This window comes from Simochromis diagramma, unplaced genomic scaffold (assembly GCF_900408965.1).
Source record: "Simochromis diagramma unplaced genomic scaffold, fSimDia1.1 OVJJ01000355.1, whole genome shotgun sequence".
NCBI lineage: Eukaryota > Metazoa > Chordata > Actinopteri > Cichliformes > Cichlidae > Simochromis > Simochromis diagramma.
Genome location: NW_024387174.1, coordinates 567,657 through 589,037, shown reverse-complemented (window position 1 = coordinate 589,037; position 21,381 = coordinate 567,657). Strand labels below are relative to the sequence as shown.

At 41.3% G+C, this 21,381-nt stretch overlaps 1 protein-coding gene across 1 annotated transcript in view; it reads left to right on the top strand.

Moving 5' to 3' along the window:
• dip2ca (disco-interacting protein 2 homolog Ca) overlaps positions 1-21,381 on the top strand; it is a 192,307-nt gene that overhangs the window by 39,596 nt on the left and 131,330 nt on the right. The gene's annotated exons all lie outside the window — the stretch shown is intronic.

The following is a 21,381-nucleotide window of genomic DNA, read 5'->3' as shown; positions in this document are numbered from 1 at the left end:
GGCTGCCTTTGGTCTTTCCTTGTGTTTTGGAGGATAAATTAGCTAAATGTCGAAGTATGGGATGAGATCACAAGGCCAGCAACAGTTGGTGGCGAATACAGCTCTCTTTGTACTTAGAGAGCCTGTGTGTGCGTGTGTGTGTGCACGCGGGGGGGGTGTATCTATGACTACCTCATCAACATACCAAACCACAGATAGACACACACACACATACACAGTGGCTATTGTCTATCACATGGCACACAGGACACCACACACACAGTCTTTGAACTTCATCCACTGAGAAACATGCAAACAGGCGTCTACTGTTCAGACTGGGAATGACAATTTTACAGCTAATTCTGCTAAAGAGACACCTGAGTACACACACTTTTGTCTTTCTGTCTTTTTGAGGGTTTTTGTTGACAATGCATCGCCCTTACTCTAACCCAACTCTGCCCTTAAGCCTCAAATGGCATTGTAAAAGTCTGTAAAGTAAAAGCGTTCTGCAAACATTCATGTTACAAAACCTCGGTAACCACCTGGTTAAGTGCCAGAAACTGCAATTCTTCTAATGGCCACAAGCTGCTGGCTCCAAAACTGAAAGTCCCCATAACCTCCCATGTTAAAATATCAACTATAAAGAATTAAAAATCATGTTTAAATCCTACTATAAATAACAGTTTGGATCTTCTGTGTGATAAGCCTGTAGCATTTATGCTATAGGCTTAGTTAAGCTTGCTAACTAAGCTAGCTATTGTTAGCCGATAGCTTAGCAGTCCACCCTTTCCTTAAAAAAAAAAACATGCTTGAAGCTAAAACACTAACTCTGAGGCTTCAAAATGCCAAGTCCGGACTCTAATAGGGAACGTTACTGTTACAGATGCCATCTTTTATATACAGTCTGTGTCTAAATCTTAAATTGGGCCCTCACAAAGACAGCACACACTCACACATACACACACGTTGCTGTGGATAGCATTCCAGTCATATGAACAGCGACGCTGGCAGTCAGACCCTCAGCTGTGCCTGAAGGTCACCATGAACGCACACAGAAACACACACATGCCTCCTGTAGAAAACAGGAAAACACAGACTCACATATTACTCCCACAGTTTCATTAATGTAACTGGGACACTGTTTGTGTTCCTCTGAATATTGATTCATATTTAATGCGTTTGTTCAGGGGTGCCTGGGTGAAACCATGTGAAACAGGCTATTAGGTTATTGTACTGTGTGTGTGTGTGTGTGTGTGTGTGTGTGAGGGTGCGTGTGTGTGTGTGTGTGATCCTGAACAATGCAGCACTAGGACAGATTCATACACGCTGTTCCCACATATTCAATTCAATAAAACCTGGTAGTGCTTTCTGTCGTCCTCCCTGCAGCATGTCTTGCTGCAGCCTTGTACTTTAATCGTTATAATTCTATAAGTGTGTGTGTGTGTGTGTGTGTGTGTGTGTGTGTGTGTGTGCAGAAACTCCAGGGGGCCCTTTTAACCACAGATACTAAACCAGGTACATGTTTATAAAGGAACAATAACCGGAGCTCCTCTGTATCAGTTTCCCTGTGAGCCTGAATGTGTCTCAGTGTCAGAGCAGTAGTGGATTGTGTTAGTGACCCAGAGCCATGTGAAACAACATCCTGCTACATAATCCACCTTTTGTGATCACTATTTCCTTCATGAAACTATCTGAAAGTCTTTAAACCAAAGAAATGCTCAACTTTTCTAACAGTCGTATTTGTTTTTACTAGAATGTTTTTAAAATATCGATTTTAACAGTTTTCTTTTTGATCTTTTTTCTGCAGCAATATATAAACACACTATTTAAGAGGCGTGTTAGAGACCCACAAAAGTCACAAAGGTTCAAACATGCAAAAATGCAAATGCTTTATTTCCAAACGTCAAATATTATAATTATTAGACTTTACTATCCTCACACTCTAAGGCCTCGCTCACACAGGTCAGGTGACTGGAAACAATGTGTAATCCTCGACTGGTTGCTAGCGGTTGCGTGTGTGAAATTGGTTGCAAAGAAGTCTATTGCTTGGTTGGTAGCAGGCTCCTGTGGCTGATCGTAGTTTGCACTTACAAATACTTGCTAAGCTAATGGAGACTGTTTGCCTTTAAAGTAAAAGAGCGCCTTTTAAAATATGTTAATTACAGCGATAAGACATACCTTTTACTTTGAAGGTGAACGTTCTCTGTTTCCAGTTTGTGTTTGTGTACTTCAAGTTTCACGACTGCTAGGACAGTAAACGCTTGTGGACAAGTCAGCATCGTCCACACAAACCACAGGTGAACACAGCAATCTGCCAGCAACCAAAGCAGTCACAAGGAGGTCTTCGATGCAGAATCATCTTTGTGAGCGATTGCAGTCTGCTCGGGGAACCCAGCCGGATCATCTGGATGTTCACTTTCAACGGCCGCAGAGAAACAGCACAAGTCAGTCAATCCAGCTACAACATACTTCAGATCTAAATTGTCAAAAATAAAAACATTACCTCATTTTTTTTTAGTTTTTTATACTTTTCTGTATTTTAATTGGCTAAAACATGACGCAATTTCCAGGGACTTTTTGCTCAAAAAAACGTTAATATCTAAAACGTGTGGATTTGGTTAAAGTGTAAAAATCCCCTTTGACTTGAGTGTAACTGAATAATCTGTGTTTGTGTGCGTTTAATTCAGAGACGCTTAGAGCTTTGAATTATGTGAATTTGTAGACATATTAACACACATTATTAAGTTTAATCGGCATCCTGTCATGGAGATGGAGAAGTAAGCGTGTGCGTTTGTGTGTGTGTGTGCAGCTGTTGTTTATTTAGCCGCCATGGTAGCGGCCGCTTTGCTGCTTCTCATGACCTCGGATGCCTTATTTAGGAGCCCCGTTGCACCCCGGTGTGTTAAATATGGTGTTTGCAGCACATCGTCTGTTTGTCTTTTGACTAAATTTGGGCGGTTCAGGGTTTGAGTTCTCGTGTGTGTGTGTTTGTGATGCGTTGATTTGTTTTCTTCTCTCTAAATATGTTTCTCCCTGGTTTCTGTAGCCTCTGTCTGTGCATACGTATAATGTGTATTGACCCCGTCCTCACCTCCTCCTGTTTCAAAGTTCAGCTCTTTGTTCTTTTTTAGGAGGGTAAATGTAGACTTTGACTCCTGAGACCTGACCCTCCTTCTGACCCCTGTGACCTCTGACACAGTAAATACACTCAGTACTGCAGGAGGCCTTTTATTCGCTCCTCCACACTGACGCTCTGACACTTTATTCTCTGTTTTTTACACTGCTACTTATCAAAATGTCATTTTTTTAAAAAACCACGCTTGAGCTTCTGTCAATCTTACGCTTTGAGTGAGTCACAGTAGAAAGTGGAAACACTGACGCCAATCTCCTGTGTGTCAGGAGTGTATATAAAACAGCCCTTTGAAATAATAACATAAAAACAGCTGAATAAATGCAGTTATACTTGATTACTCTGAAAGTAATCCTGCTCAGCTTACATGTGATCAACTTTTTCAGTCGATCAGGATCTGAAGGTTCTGGATTCTTCAGGAATGTGACGTATATTTAAAAAAAAAAAAAAAATGGTGTCAAATGTGCACAAATATTATATCATAAGAATAATTGTGATGTCCTTGAGAAAATATCCTGCTCCGGATATCCTTGTAGTTGGAGTTTTTGGATGATGCGGAGCCTTGACGGAGGTATTCCACTGTTTATTTTTGCTAATCCTGTTTATATGAGTGAGAGTTAAATTTAGCCCACAGAAACCCGCCTGTGTATAATACATCACAGATCAACAGCACGACGAACGAAAGGATGAAAAAGCTGAATCATCGCATCACCGAAACACTTGAAACTAAAGCTAAACATTGATAGAGTCATAAGGAGAGGATTATTGTTATCTTACACGGCATTAGTTCAGCCTGTTGTCGTGCTAAATCTTGAGTCATTTAACGTGTTATCACAGTGTGTTTTTGCTGGTCATGTGTTATTTCATATCATGCATTTCTGACACCATAACCCGGCCCCCGGGGTGCCATAATGGACCAGTCTGATGCGTGCACGGTGCAGTTCCATTACATCAGAGTTTTAGCCTGGCGTGCACAAAGAGCTGCCAGCTCGCTGTAGACGTGCTGAACTATCATGCACAGCTGGCGCAGGTGAATGAGACTTTTTTAATTTGGGTTGCTTCCTCTGGATGTGACACTTCCAGGTGAGTCTGCCTGTCTTCTGAGTTCAGTCTATAATTGCAGTCCTGTAGAACAACTTCAGACAAAGTCAGAGGCAGAAAACAAGCTTTCCCTCGTGTAACAACATCCCTGCTGGGTTTAGATAATTCATGTTGTTAGACTTTAAACTGCTGTTGATGTCAGACTTGATGGGGGACATGTGTCCTTGGCAGTGTTGCTTTACCTTAAACGCTCACTCAGATAAAGTATTCAGGAGGAGACGACACGGATTCCGACGCTGGATTGGACGTGAAGTGTTGTGAGGTTGAAGTTCATTTATATTTTAGGCTTCCATCTGATGCTGCCATCCAAAATAACTTTGAGCGAGCTGGTTGGAGGCTCGGTGGCTGTTGATGGACGCGGATGGTTGCTGTGGGAATTGAACGTGAGGCACTCTTGTTGCAGATCGAGGCTCAGCTGCAAGCCTTGGTTTCATTTTGTCCATCAGAAGCAAGGATGCAATTCAGTTCAATTACAAATCTTCAATCTAACAGAGATTTAAGAGCAAAACTTCCACATTTATCAGGAAAATGCATTTGTGGGTTGCAAAACTTGCCAAATCTTCTCTGCCAATCCCAAGCAGCATATTCAGATCCTGACTTTTGCTTGGTGTTGTTTATTAGACTGGATGATTGGAGTCTGAAGAAACAACTTTACAGTTTATCCAAATAAACAGGGATCTCGGTATCATGTGGAAGAACCATACACATCCACAACAACATCACAACCTGGCACCTCCTCATGCTGGTCGCCAGCTTGGTCGCATGCTGCATCCCATTCTCCACTGCATTAAAATGGAGAGTAGTTGGAAGAGGGCCCCCAACACCTATAGTGAGTCCTTTACTGCTCTATGAAAATGTAGCTGTTACAAATCTTATGTGTGAGTGTGCTGGGCTGGTGCTGTGCATTAAAAGCAAGGGAAACAAGTGAAGACTGTTCCACTCAGCAGGAGACCAGGGGGGCAACAGCAGAGCCAACGGACCCCCCCAACTCCCACAAAATCCCTGAGAGGGTGAGGGGCCATGGGTGCCCTTGAGGTTTTATTTGGCCTTCAGCTGAACGCACTTCTTTTTCTTCTTCAATCTTAATGATGGCGAAGATGAGATGGTTAAAACTGTTGGTTTGTATTTTAATTCACCAGATACGTCAATCAGAAAATTTCATTCGAAACAATCTGAGTAAAACCTCGTCTAATAAAAATGTATGCGTTACTAATACTAAGTAACACATATGAGAACTATTATATACAAAACGAGCATCATATTCTATTAAAGAATAATTGCAACTGTCACTTTGTAACTGAGAAACTGCAGGAAAGGGTTTTTTGAGGGTTTCTTTCAGCGAGTCCCCCTACTGGCCATTAGGGAAAATGCAGGTGTATGTTTTTTATATTCAGTCTGTGGTTTGATGCTGAAAAACGTAAAGGAATAAGTTGCTTTAGTCACTGTGTGCTTTGACTTTGATATTTTAATATAATAAAGCAGAGGGACTGTGGTCGCCGTGTCTTGGCTGATTGAATAAAATCAGTTTAAAAAACAGTTTGTGGTTGACGCTGAGTAAATAAATGCAAACAAACCCGGATTGTTCTTTTCACACAGCGTCTCTTCTCACCGAGTTAAACTGGAGCTGTTGAGGTCTTTAACCTCCATAATATGGTTTGTTAGTTCTTGATCCAATTTGACAATTAGGGGCGATTTTCTAATCATCTCTCCTCTCGTAGGCTGGCCGGTCTCCAGACTTTGTCCTCAGTATTTACCAGAACAGCTCTGGTTTTCGGGCCATTTGTCTTAAGCTTTTGTGTGTTTCTGAAACCAGTCCAGACTTTTCTCTGAACAGCTCCTCAGATTCGCATAACGCAACCTTTGGCTGGAAGTGATTTGCATACATCCCACATTAGCGAGCAGGGGCGGAGGCTTTGAATCATCTGGGTGCAAATGTAAAGTAATAGTAAGGGATGAATGCAGTTCCCGTGGCGTGTGATGCCAACAATAAGCTGCTTTGAAACGTCTGAAAAATGTGTTACTGAGGCTTTTTATCTCAGCCTGTCTTGTTTTATTTAGGCTGTTGCTTTTCTGTTTCCCAGAATGCCTTTAAATGAGAATGCCTTCAGTATTTGGGAGAGAGACGTTACTTGGCATGAGAGTTTTCACAAGAGATGAGATAATGCATGACTCCCTCTTTCTTCACAAGCCAACCTTTCTTGCATCTGCAGTCATCTTTCTGCCTCTCTGGCATGTGGAAATTCAGATTTTTCTCCTCTTCTTTGATAGTTTTCCCTCTGATGTAGATGATTATAGAGCACCATGAGAAAAATGATGGCTTTTTTGATTTTCGACATAGAAAATTGTACATTCTATAAGCGAGCATAAATCATCTTTTGAGCTGCTGGGAGTTTGTTTGGAAGTTGGCGTACCACAAAAAAATGTGACGTCAGGTCAGACTGCTTGATTTCTCTCACTGTCTCGAATTCAAGCTTTTTTTTTCTTCTAATCTTCGAGTTGTTTCTCACCCTGAAAGGACATTTCACCCCATCATAGTGCGGTTTATTCACTCCTTTCCTAGCTACCTTCATGCTAATTACAGCAAGACAGTGAACGGGTTCCCTCAGCTGAACTCTAACGTTTGCTAACTGCAAAGCTTCTTTTGATTGGCGGATGTAGTTTGTCAGAAGGAAAATAGTTTCTAATTGAAATTGCTCTCAACAAACATTTAGTAGTTATTTATTTATTTGGGCAATCAAGTCATAACTTCTGGAAGAAGACCATGAATCAAGTGGCTTTTAGTTTTAAAATACTAAAGAGAGGGTAGCTGCCATCTGCAGCACTGCACAAGTCACCACAAAAACATCTCAAGGAAGGAGTAGCACTACCGGGAAAAATGTGTCGTATAGACACACGTGCAGTGTGCTTGTCTTGTCTAGTATAATTTCAAGTTTTCAGACACGCAAATTAATGTTGTGACGTTCAGCAGAAATACTGAAACTGAGACCAGAACTGGATTTATGTGGTAAAACGCACACACACGCTTTTCAAGAGGATTAGCTGTATCCCTCTCATGGGGTCAAGTGGGGTCAAGGGGGGTGTTGAGGGCTTTGCTCTCCGATGATAGGTCGCCAGCGTTGTTGACCCGGGAAATCTGGGTAATTAGACGAATCTCAGCACTGGTTAGGCGTTGGTGGGGTCAACGGCGTGTCGGGCCGACTGAATATTTTTGCTGTTTGGAATAATTGTTAGCTGTCAGCTTTATTGTGTCTTTTACCTTCTATAAGTTTGATGCACCTCACAGTAAAGAATAGTGTGAATGTGTGCGGTGCAGCTGGTTTACAGAGAAGTAAAACAAACTGCTGTATGCATAAAAATGCATTCAGAGCAGAGGTTTGTACCGTAGCGTCTCAGCGCTGCAGAAACATAAAAGCTTTATAACCCGCCTTTACCGTTTCCCACGGCAACCCTGCGTCCAGCCCTCATTACATCCCCGGCTGCTGGACATTATTGCCGGTTTTATCTTCGTGCTCTACATAAATGTTCTCGCTGAGTCCATTTGTCTTTTCGTTTTAAGCAAATTGGCCATCGCAGCAGCTGGACTTCACAGGGCTCATTAGCAGAATTGATGTTTCTCTGCTTCTTGCTCGCTCTGGCACTTTATGACTGCATTTAAACTTTTTTTTTTTTTTACAAAAACAACACAACAGGCTCATTTCCTGTCAGCTCATTGGTCAGGGTTATATTTTTGCTTAGTTACTTTATTAGACTGTATGTATTTGTACTTTCTGGCCGAGTAATACCTCGGGTTTACTCGTTTTTTTAAGGTAATCAGGTGATAATGAAGCAATGATTTTCATTTTCAGTGTAAAATAATTTATTTTTCCTACTTTAGATTTAGATCCCTACTTTACAATTTAAAACACAAAGCCACAAATAAGTGGTTCATGTGACCATTTATTGTATTATTATCTATATTTTATTATTGTTTTAGAAGTGCAGTGATGAAATGTCCATCTCCAGTCAGTATCGCAGTTCCTGCAATCAGCAGCTAATGTCAGTTAATAAATTGGCTGACTGATGTCAGCAGCCAGCGTTCATCTGTTGTGTCATATCAGTTCTGAGCTGCGTAAACATTCAAAGGCAGCATCATGATGACATGAAAGACCTTCATAAAGAATTTCATGAACTCCTAATCTGTGTTTGACTCTGAGACTAAACGTATGTATGAGGGAATGCACGGCAACAAATTCATGCTGCAGTTATTCAGATTGAGTTGGATGAAAAATCAGACCTTCTTGTTACATTGCTTGAATCATATCGGTGATATTTCAGTGATAACGGCTGATGTTGGTCCCAAACCAGCATCCGTTTGGATCCGAGTTTAGTTTTTGAAGGTCTGTGTCCACAAGCGCCGACATTCATACTCATCCACGTCTCTTCCACGCGTCTGTCGTCTGTTAAATACGACGTTTCAACAGCAGAAAAAGCAGTCGTGGTGTCACCCGCACTTCAAGGTGACTTGAAGCATTTCTATAGTGATCTGACACTGACGCGTCGCTCGCTCTTTAACTGTATCTGTAGCTCCAGGGTGAAAAAATCTCGAGTGGCATTTGACAGACTGTCATTAAGGCCTTTTCTATGCAAATCCCTGGGCTCTGAGTCAGCTCCGTCAGCAGAGTTCATTCCTCAGGTGAAGCCAGACGTCCAGTTTCATCCTGCAGGCCAGTTTCGGATGGCCTGTTTGCTTTGAGCTTAAGGAATCTGGACAGCTAAAGCAAGAGGCGGGTCACAGGTTAAATCCACTGTACGCTACACCCGCTTTCATTTTCAGTCTGTCTGAGTGAGAGCGCTGGCTAATTGCCCAATGCAACACACGTAAATTAGTTCTCCAAAATATGACCGGAGGGTAGGATTTTCCTTTGGAGCTGCATTAAATAATTCTGTTTTAAACCTTTATTTATTTATTTGTTTGTCATGGTGAGACTGGAGGAAGATTTGAATGTACAGGAGTTAATTGCCTTGCTTCAGGGCACACTGACGGGATTTCACTGGCTTCAGTTTAAATGATTGTGTCGTGGACTTTATGTTGAAAGGGAAGCAGTTTGGCTGGATGGAGGTTATTAGAACACGGATATACAGTTAAATAGATTTCAAATATCCGTCCATCTTTAGATTTTGATGACTGCACCGCTGCTGAAACCAAGCAGCGTATTTGCTGTAGTAAGAACACATCTGAGGCGGACTGTCTCCAGATGTGAGAAAGGGCAACTTCAGACAACATCCTGACATTATTTTCCCGACATTATCCAAAGTTCACGTGTGAAAACAGCTTGTCAGAGGCAAAACACGCACAACCGTTCTGCAGATTTCACACTGCCACACACAATTTCAATAATTGCCTTTTTTTTCTTTCCTGCACTCGTCTTCACACTTACCTAATTATCTTCATTATTAATAAATGAGCTGGTGATTAACCCTCTCTCGCAGCCCGGTCCTTCCCTCGTTCACGGCTTTTTGCAGACTCTGTGCTCTCCACCAGCTCAGTGGAAATGTCAGAGTGTGTTTGTGTTTGTGTCACAGAGAGTGAGACTGTGGATGCCACGTTAAAGGCATTGCAGTATTATAATCACATTTGACATTTTAGCAAGAAGTGGGCTGTTGCTGTTATCGAGCCTTAATGATAGTTTGTTGTGGCAGAGTGACCCGGTTAACTCCACGGGGAGGAGGGATGGAGAGAAACTGTGGATTGGAAACGAGTGGATGCTTCGAAACTTTATGGAGAAAGAAAAATGAAGAAAAATAAGGATGCATGCATCTGTCCATCGTCCTTTGTCATTCTTTGTCTCCATCTTCCTCTTTTATCCCCATGTGCTTCTGTAACACACTCCTCTGCATTCCCATTCTCACCTCTTGTCCTTTCCTATCTTTCCATCCATCCTTCAGATATTTTTACTGTTTCTTACCTCCTGCTTCTTTCTATCCTTATGTTTCTTTTCTTTAGGGTTTCTTTTTCCATTGTCTTGTTTATTGGCCTTTCCTTCCATTGCCTTCAGCCGTACTATTCATGCTTATATCTTTCTGTAACCTTCTTCTCTTCTTCATCTCCTCCCATCCTTACCCATTTCTAATCTACCCTTTATTCTTTCATATCTTTCCTTTTGATCCCATACCCTTTGCTTTTTGTTGATTTTTTTTTTTTTTTTTTGTAACTTACTATCTTACATCCTCCCTCACTTGTCTCCTCTTGTCCCCATAAAGTTGTCTCAGCTCTGTCGCTTTTCCAGAACCAGTTCTTCCAAACACAAGTTCTCACTGTCTGACTTTGCAGTATGTGAACAGAGGTGAATTGGATCACATAGCTGGTTTTGTGTGTGTGTGTGTGTGTGTGTGTGTGGTGACATTGCAGTTGTTGGTCGGGGACACAAGTCAGTCAAGGGAAAAGTATCTCGACAGTGAGACGCACACATTTTCAGCTGCTCAGTTTTACATAATCATTCACCGACGCACACACACGCACACACACCTCGACTCGCGCGCCTCAGGCAGATTCTTCATATGTGACAAAAGTGTTGTGTAGAGAAACTCACAGAAGCTCACGGGGGGTCATGATGCAACATGTTTTTATCCTGGGCTGTAATATAATAGCGTTTTGTCACATGCCACCTGCACTGTATCTTTGAAGCAGAAGGTGTCCTTTAAAACTGGTGCCACTGCAATACTGGCCGGGTAGAATAACTGCAGGCATAAATCACAGGTTATAGTCAGGAAACTGTGGTTTGTGTCATTTGGGACGTTTGTGTTTTGCTTCCTGTAAACTTGCTGATTGTGTTTGTTTCTCCTCTGGTTTTACTTTTGCTTTCCCTGCTTAGGTTTAGACATTAAAAACTGCATTGTTAGGCGTGTGATTCACACCCTTTCATTCTCAGAAATGATGAGTTGGGAGTGACAGACCCATCTCACTCACGCCATAACGCGGCATGTCAAGATTCACCGCCAAAGGACACTTTTGTGTGTGACTGAGCCACACCAGCAGCGTTTATCAACGCATGGGTTGCTTAATGGTGTCTTTCCAGTTATACCAGAGGTGGAGGTGATGGGGGTCTGCTTGGTGGTTCCTTCTGTGTTTCTGGTCACACACACACATGCACACACATGCACGCACACCCCCCCGCAGGATAAATGCTGTGATATAAATAGAAGTGTGAGGGTGACACAGTAATCCTGCATGGTGGCGGCGTTCCTCCTCTCTGATATCAGCACATACACACTCAGCACTTTGGACAGAGAGCGAGCGCACGGTGTGTGTGAGTGGTTTACTCAGTGAGGGAAAATACCTGAAGAAATATAAGTTAGTCACATTTTCTCACCCAGTTCTGTAATATAATGTTGTTGATGCGCGAATAAACTTGAACTGTGGCCGCCTACTTAAGAAACCCCAGAAATGTGAAAACGTCTTGGTTTGTAATTTTCAGAGCGACTTCTGTTTTATTTGACAGACTGATTTCCTGGTTTTTGAACTCGAGGGTAAAAGCAGAGAGAAGACTGTCAACGACGTGTGTTGATGGACTATAGACTTGACATATTTCAACTCTGACTCCAAAATTGCAACTTCTCAGCAACAGTTATGGCCTGAAATTGTATGTTCACCTTGAAAAAGTCACCAACCACAGACAGAAATCAGTCCAGCTGAGAACAATTTATTAACTAGTGTTTGTCCAGATTTAAAAGATTTAATCGGATCACTGTTCAATCAGATTTCTGTAGCAGTATGCAAATGACCCAATTTTAAAAAATGTATTATTTCATTGCGAAGAGATTTGACCAGTTTCATGCAGGAGCTGTTGATGAATCATGTGACGAAATGCTGCTTTTAAGCCCTTTTTGAGTTCTTGTTTCTGTTTTGTTCAAATAACAAGGTGAAGTGGCAGAGGTACATCCAAGTTTCACTTAACCCTTTAAGACCTACCATAGAACCAAGTCCGCCAGAGCTTATATTATATTTTTACATGCTGTAGTGCCATTTTTGGGAGTATTTCAAGTTGATATACATCAATACAACCATTATAGCCCAAATTTTAATAATATGCCTGCATTAAGTGCATAGTAATTACATAAATTGCAAAAAAGTGCAATAAACTACAAAAAAAATTAAAATCGTTTTTATTTTTTTAACATATATTTCTAGTTAGAGAAATTTAAGAGGCTTATCCCTCAAAACTGTAAATACAAAAAAGTTGCACAAAATAGTTTCCCACCACAGGAAATTAATTTTGTGTGTCTTCATAGTTTTATTTTTGTATACTGCAGGAAAAACGAGAATAAATATAATAATGCAAATTTGCAAAGAAAAGCAGCATATGCATCAAAATAAACTATTCCCAGCAGTGCAATATGAGTCCTAAGCATCCCAGAAACGACACAGAAAGTCATAAAGTCAAACATAACTTTTAAAAACACCAGTATAGGCTCATAAGGCCCTGATAGTAAAAAAAAAACTACATTTCCGCAAAATGACGTCACTTCCGGTTTCGGGCAGGACATGGCGGACATGCGATAGTTCGTGCTGATGGACATAGGAAGTGTTACAAACAGCTGATCGGATCGGTAAAGCGTGTTTCTGGAATATTATGTTTTTGTTGCTGCAAGTGCTTTTTATGCAGTTTTTGCAAAGCCTTATGTGGAAGGAAACTGTGACCAAGGACAAGCTGATGGCATAAGATGTAAGTACAACTCCTCCGGTTTCATATGCAAAAAAAATTATTGCGCTAGCTTATGTGGTTGCAGAGCTACCGGGGTTTAAAAATAATTAAGCAAAAGGGAGGTGCCCGCTCCGAGCGGCTTTTAAGGGTTAAGTATGAACTCATCCAATCAGATTTGAACCTTTGAGCCATACAATATGTGGCTGTAAATTGGAGAGCTTTGCTTGTCCAAGAGAGCAAGATTTTTACAAGGCAGTGCTGTTCATGAATTAAAAACCCTCAAAACAAAACGAAACACATGGATAGTGATAAAGTGAAACTTGGATGTGTATTCCAAATTTAATTTTTTTACACTTACCCAGAAAATTACAGAGTAAAACCTCAGAGATGACGTTGTTTATTTGTTGTATGCTTTTAGCTCATATATTTTAGTTTAATAAGTGCATGTCAGGAACTTTAGGGCTTCAGTGTCGTTCATATCTAACTGATGTCTCCGCCTGCTTCACTTTGCTCTGACAGTCTTGCTGACCGCTCGACTGCTTTGCTGGCTTGCTGATGCCACACATGTCCACTAATCAGCGGGGCAAGCCAAGTGAGTCAGTGCAGCTCTTCAGCTGCTACGACAAGCTGTGACTTCCAAAAGAGCAAACGCACACTCGAGGATCAAACGCGCACACACTCAGTGGATTCGTGGGACAGGACTCCTGACTGTTCTTGGGACCGACCCAGTGTGTAGCTGCAGGGTTCTGGCTATACTCTGGACGCTGGCAGAGCATAAAACATGTGACTCAGCGAGTTATCAGAGCTGGCTCTCTGTTCTCCCAGCAGCCTTGGGGCGCAGCACATCTCACAGCCAAGACCTCAGTAATATACAATGGGTTTCAGGGCAGAAACAACACACTGACTAATTTAAAAGAAAGAACCAGAAATTAGTTTAACATACTGAATGTGGAAGAACTCCAATGTGTTTGTTTACCATTTAAAAGAGTAAAAGAAGCTTATTCAAACAGGAGAAAGCTCATGATTGAAACCAAGCTTTGCTTATTTATGTTTCTGGAATCACCACATTGAACCTGATTTGGTGGTAAGCAGTCCACTAAAGAGCTGTTATCAGTATTAGTGTTATTAGTATTATTGCTAGTAGGTGCTTCAGTCTGCCTTGTAGGAGGCTTGGTAGGCTCCATTGACATCAGTGATAAATGGACTGCAACACAGATAAGGAAGACATGTAGTGCACATAAAATCTCCTGTGGGAAATTCTGTAGTAAGATTGCAAATATAAGTTAGACGCATCCTAACATAACAAAAGTCCAAAACATGACTGAGGGTTCATGTCTTAACACTCAGATGTATTATAATTCTTCATGTCTGATGTTAACATACCACAGTGTTACATACAAACATCAAACTCCATGACACCAGTGCTGACCTTTAATGTGAAATAAGCCCTGTGCTCAGGAGTTTGATCAGCTTTGTCTTTTCCTCTTAGTGGCTGTGAGTCGGTTTCAGGTTCCTCTTCTTGGCATCAGTTCAGTTGACCAGTTTAAGTAGGATTAACTTCAAAATGGGATCGATTGTTTTAGATGACACTCGGTTCATGCCTTCTGCTGACATGCTTCTCTTTCTGCACCTGACCATATGTGCACTGCAGAGAGGACCAGTTGTCTGTTGTGGTGTTATGACTGTATTTGTGTTTTCGTGGATGTATGTGCGTTTGGCACATACGCTGAGTTTCTATAGAGCCTGAGGGATGAGAGGCCCACAAACTGGGCTTTTTGCTTTGATTAGTTCAATAAAAGCACCCAACCTTATTCTCTGCTCTTGTCCTAATGACCGGGTTCACTTTAATTACTGTCACTGCACGGCAATCAACAACATTAAAACCACTTGCCTTATTGTTGTGATGGTCCCCCTCGTGGCACTCTGGCCTGTCAGGGCGTGAACGCAGGATGTTTGCAGCAGATCCTTTGGGTCGTGTGGGGTTGCCCTCTGTGGATAGGCTTGCTGAGTTGGTAGAAAGTGGGAGCTAGGCTCTATTATCAATAGCCATCATTTCATCCAAAGAAAATTGATATTTCAGGGTAGTTTGTGATCCACTTTTATTGTCCTGTATATATTCTGACCCTTCTTTTCAAGCTTTAAGAAGAAGAAGGTACTTTTGGCAGCTCCCTTGTTGATCTGGTGCTGATTTTGCAACACATGCACGGTTTACATCCACGTTAAAGCATCAAAATCAGCATCTAAGGTTTCACAGCAGAGCGCTGTATTGTAATGAGGCTCTACATGTTACTCACTTTGTCTGTCTGTGGTTTTTTCCTTGTGGCAGCTCTGTGTACGCTGCCTAAACAAACCCAATTTTCATTATATAAAAGGACAAAAAGCACCAAAGTATATGTTAAAGTATATATTTTATCCATGAAGTTCCCATAAAGTAATTGCTCAAGAAAGCTACCCAAGCTATTATTCAACTGCAAGCTTTGGAAATCTAATATCTGAATCCATTGGTTACAGGGTCAGTCGACTCAAATTACCTGTGCTCCACTATAATGAGTATGAATGGAATTTCTTTTGTGGCCTTCAAGGCTAAATTAAAAACCAATCAGCTTCTTTTTCCAGAGGTCAGATTACCGATTCCCCTCAGTAATCCACACAGTATTTATCCAGCAGAATATAGTTTTAATGGAAAGTGTTCACAGTGAGTTGATGATTCATATGTCAGGGCTGTCATAATCGTATGCTTGCATTGAAATTCCCCAAATCATAAATCGATTTAGAAAAGGATCTGCAAACGTTTCTGTTGCCTGATTTAAAAAAAACACCAAATTACCAGAATCTAAACGTCTCAGGATGTTTGTAGTTAAAAGGTACATTTGTTGCTGACTCCAGAGAATTGTTGGACCTTAATGATAAACGTGTAACGCTTAGAGGAATATTTCATAGCAGTCCTTGTGCACTTTGTTGGTTTTTCTCAACCCCCAGGAAACATGCATATCAGTGTATCATAATTAACTGAGCACTAATTCCCTCTCTAGTGGCCTCAGAGGGCCCTACTTGGGTTATACTGTTAACCAGAGCTCTGATAATTTATTTCAAATTCTCATTTTTAAATTAATGCTGCCTCAGTCACTGCTGTGATTGATGTGTTACTGCTTGAAGGGATGGTTAATGGCCATAAACCTCCACAGGGACAAATCACCGTGTCAACAGTGTCACCGACACGAGTCTATGTACGTTTATTTGATTTAGATGTATTTCTAAATAATCACATAATCCTCGCATTGTGGAACGGCTCTCCGTTTCTTTCCTGCTCAGCGAAACCCGAGTGGATTCGGAGGCAGCGCTGCAGGGCTATCTTTGGACTGAAGTAGATAGTGCACTTTAGTATTTAAGGAATGTTTCTTTTTTTCTGTCGCAGAATAGCCATTTTTGGACTGTGCTCAGCTGGTGTATAGCCTCTCTTGAGAGTCTCTCGTGCTTGTTGTGTAACAGCACAGAGCTGTTTTAACTGCTGCTGCTACCACCCTGCATGCATGTAGCTTTGTGTCAAATGTCCAGCATAAAAAGTCTGCCCCTATAATTGTCTTTAATATTGAAAGTCTGCTCTGCAACAAAGTATTGAAACTGGTAAGCTTAATCATATTTGGTGGCATGGCTCTGAACTGGGACTTCCCAGTCCATCCATACGTGGCTAATCCAATGACAGCATTATGACAAGTCAGACACAACACAAGGAGGAGCTTGGGTGGAGATGGGTTGCAAAGCAGGTTGCAGAGAAAGCAGTAACTAATTAGCTTTGGTTTAAAACTCAAACATTGTATTTATGTGTGTGTTGCTTAATCCCACTCGGGCTAATTTTAATGGTTACAATAAAGATTACAACAGTGGAAGGGTTGTTTCAAAATAGTAGCCATTTTACCAACTAAAAATGAAGAATTGCACTTTTTTTTTAAACTTTGAAGTTAGAAATTTAATTCAAGACAGATGGAAAATAACCAATAAAGCACTGGCCTAAAAATAAACTGCATAAAGTAATCTAAAAGTCACCTGGAGGCTAAAATATGTAATTTTTAAAACGTTTTGAGACAAATTATTTATTGCAATTTAATGGCTGGACAAAGCTGTTGTAATAAAAGGATTTCCATCAGGCCAACATGAAGGAAAAGCCCCGACCAGGCATTAATCTGGATTATCTTGGTTTAAGTGTGGCGGGGCCTCGTTCACATAAAAACCTCAGAGGCCTCAGAGTCTGCTCAGGTAATTACTTCTGAAAGTGAAGAGGTTAGATTGTGTTACTTAGCATCACAGCTGAATAAGATCGGAGGCTCGCTGGCTTGAAAATGAGGAGTCTTTCGTGCTTTGCGGATATTTCAAGGACTTTTGGAACTGGGTGATTTCTTCAGCACCTGTCCACTGAAAAGTTTTTTCTTTCAGCTGTACTCTGAGCCGTGTGATTCATTCATACCTGGGGAACCTTGAGTGTTTTTTTGGAAGGATTTTCCCAGATTCTGTTGGAAATATTAATGAAGTATTGAAGATGAGTGCAGTTAAATGTGAACTCACTGACTTACTTTCTCTGGGGTGTAGCATAGAATAAGACTGGTGTTTTTGTCATATGCTAATATACTTGTACTGCACATGTATAAGTCACTCATCCATTATTTATTTGATTCCTACATTTAAAGATTTCATGGAAGTCTAACAAGATGATTAATTTTTATTAAGAAACTATTTAAATGAATGCAATTCCTTCTTTCATCTTTCTTTTTTTTCTTCCAAACATTTATTTGTTTTTTCAAAACCATTTGAACGGAAGCATAACTTTTTGGCTGTTGTATTTGGTGTTTTGGAATATTTGTTGTCCTGGCAGGAACGTTAGGTTGATGGTGTGGATATGTGGAAAAACTGCACAGTTTGAAATGTGTTGGCTGCAGCAACGTTTTCTATGACAGCAAACTCACGGTATCCGTTTTTGGTTTGTGTGAGTAGCTGGACAGTGTTGTCACATAAGTCTACCTGCAAGCAGCAGGTGAACCACTGGAATCTGCTGGCAACCAAAGCAAGGACATAACCATGAGGGTCCTAGCAATGAATGGTCATTTCTCTTTTGCTGTACAGTAAAGTTGTTAAATTTGACAAATTGGTGGATTTGGACTATAAAAATATATTTTCCAGGCTTATATTTAGTCTCATGAGCTTGTCTGCTCATGGACAGCCTGCTCAATCAGCTTTTGTTCACATCTTTTCTTTGCAGACCACATTAGAGCTTCCAGTTTCTTTAGGAACCAGTTTGCCTAATCTCAATCTCCTAACTTGGTGGACTGGTTGCAAAGTCCAGTTCTTGCTTCATCAACTTACAGTTTTCAAGCAGTTCTTGCATCTAGAGACTTCACAAATCCCACAATAATATGCTACATTGATTTTTTTCTTTTTCTTTACCTGACCCTCTGGCGATGAGCTACTTTCCCCTCTGTGGAGGGTAGACTGACCGGTCCTTTTACACGGGAACTGTACCCCGACTCCCTCCTTCATTTACTGAGAACAGGAAGGATGTGATAAACTCTCATTGGGGAAACAAAATAGCTCACTGTGCTCTGCTTTGTCCTGCAGCCCATTCATGACCACAGTGTTTTAATAGAGAAAAGCACCGTGTAAAAGGACGGCATCATCAGTGAACAGAGTTATTATCTTGCTCACAATGGGCAGGGAGGGGTCAGGTTTCTGTATAGTTAATGGAGGTCTAGTGAAGGACCTTGTTTTCTGGCTAGAAGTGTTCTTGCTCACGCTGATGTTGTTTATTTGGGTATAGGCGAATTAGTTATAGGAAAAATCTGAATCCTAATATTGTCGGATGACTTTATATTACTATGGCTGATTCTTTTTGCCATAGACAAAGAGCACATTTAGGTCTCTATCACATGGCATTTTCACCACCTTTGTACTGCGTGAAGACGGCTCTTTGTCAAGATCGTCTGACTTATTTTGCACGTGTTAAAATAACTCCTCACCTGCTCCCACGGACTCAAATCCTCCTGCTACATCTGGTTTTACATACAACATTACAACAGACCGCTTCAGTGACCCAGTTTGCTCGTGAGGAAATTCAAAGTTCACAGATCTGCGGAGCCGGGATTATTGAAGCTATAAACAGAGCTGGGTGCTCTCAGTACAATAGGGAAGCAGGTGCTTGGCTTCTGTTTGCATTTCTACACCTTGAAGAGTCACCTATTGTTTGTTGACTCAGTGATGTCAGTCTTTCAGCAGCTTCAAATGCAAGAGATGAACTTTTCCCTGAAAATGGAAGACAAATATCTACGTCAGCTGGGTGGATTTGTTGACCTTCTACACTTTTGCATACAGAGTTTAGGTTCTATGTACATGATTGAAGTCCTTTTGCCGGCGCTGGCAGTGGTCTTGTTGTTTTGATATTATTTTGCTCTCTCCTACCTCTGCCTCACTGACATTTTGATAGAGATTTATGATGTTATCACTACTCCAGACAAGTTAAGTGCTCAATATCACTTTTTTTCCCTTTCATGTTGCAAAGAAGCTCTGCTTTTGTTATTGTCATCACAAAACTTGCCAGCTGCACATTGCTCCTATTAGCAGTCTGCAGCACAGGCTGAGTCTTCTCGCTGAAGCTCTCTGCTGTTCAGCTTTTTTCCTCTGGGTCGTCTGCCTTTCTTTCTCTGTCTGTGATTGATGCCTGACAGGGAAGTCGAGCGGAGGCCATACAGACTTAACTGCTCTGCTAGCTGCTATTGATTCTTTTTCACTTAAGCCATAATGAAGTATTGGTCAGCCTCGGTGGGTGTCAGCAGTGCTTAGGGAGGCAGCAGGTGAGCGTAGCCCCGAGACATTAGACTTAATTACAACTGGTCCTTGTGTGTTCAGCTTCCCTTTGAGATGCATTGATGGAATTAGTGTAGCGGTGGAGGAGGACAGAGGAAGGAGGACGAAGTAGAAGTCTGCTGCAAGTAATCATGAAATAAGTTTGAATTCCCTCTCAGGAGGAACGCCAAATGTAAGAGAAGCATAAAAACAGGGCAAAGAGTCGGACGGGAAGAAAGCAAGACTGCAAAGGTCAATAATTTTTATATTCAAAGAAGAGGAAATGAGTATGTTTAATATAAAAGAGAAGAACCCATGGAGCCTATCAGCCTCCTGTGCACCAGAAGAAGGAGGCACCAGTTTTTGAATCAAAAGCAGATGCCTGTCTGGCACCAAACAGTGGCGGAGAGATAAAATTTAGTGGCAGGTTTCTGAAAAAAATCCATTAAATTCTTCAAAAATGGAAATATGAGCATCTATAGTTCCATATGGAATAGTCAGACTCTGTCTGCACATGAAGAACGGGTCGTAAATCCAAAATTAGGGTTGAATTTTCAATTTCCAGCTAAATCCACTTCAGCTGTGTTGGAGAGATAAAGACGTAGGCAGAGTTTTGTTGGTGGTGACAACTGAAATTTCAGGTGGTTATAAAATTAGGGTTGTATTATGTCGTGCTCAGTTATTGTTGTAATAGTTTATAACACAAAAATAACTTGCTTTCTGGAAGCAAGAAAAAATAGTCTGTTAAACAACAAAAAATATAAATCTGTTTTGAAATTGCCGTAGAAAACTTTATAAAAATAAAGGAAAATAAAGAAAACGCTCAAATGTCTAAAGTGTGTGATTCACTGTCATTCAGTCACCATGAATGACGTGCTTGAGTATGTGCTCTGCCAGTTATACAAAGAATTGTCAGAGAAGTAAAAACTGTGCCACTGATGCTTATTCTGCACTGGTTAAATGGTAAATGGCCTGTATTTGTATAGCACTTTACACTACATTCAGTCATCCACCCATTCACACACTGGTGATGGCAGCTACATTGTAGCCACAGCCACCCTGGGGCGCACTGACAGAGGCGAGGTTGCCGGACACTGGCGCCACCGGGCCCTCTGACCACCACCAGCAGGCAACGGGTGAAGTGTTTTGCCCAAGGACACAACGACTGCGACTGTCCAAGCTGGGGCTCGAACCGGCAACCTTCCGATTACAAGACGAACTGCCAACTCTTGAGCCACGATGGTTACGTTTCATGACAGAAACTGTGTCATCTTATTTGGCAAAGTAATCAGTTACACCTGCCTCAAGTAGTGGGATTACAAGATCACTACACCATGATGTGGTCTCCAGACACTGATTACCTTACTGTTGCTGTATACACATTCAGTTCTGAAAATGTTTTCCTTTAAATCGTGCTAACTTAAAATTAAAGCAACTGGGTTTAATCAGGTTATTTTTGTGTGGAAACTAACAGGCACATCATGCTGATACTTGGGGTTAGTGCTGAGGACAGGCAAACTGCATGGCTAAAAATGACATTTGGGGGGATTCATCGCATTGACTTGCTCTGCTACTCACACAGTTACAGTTCTCTGAAGGCTAATCTGCGCACAGGTAGCATACATGTTGGGATACATACCAGAAATATCCCCAAGGCACTCA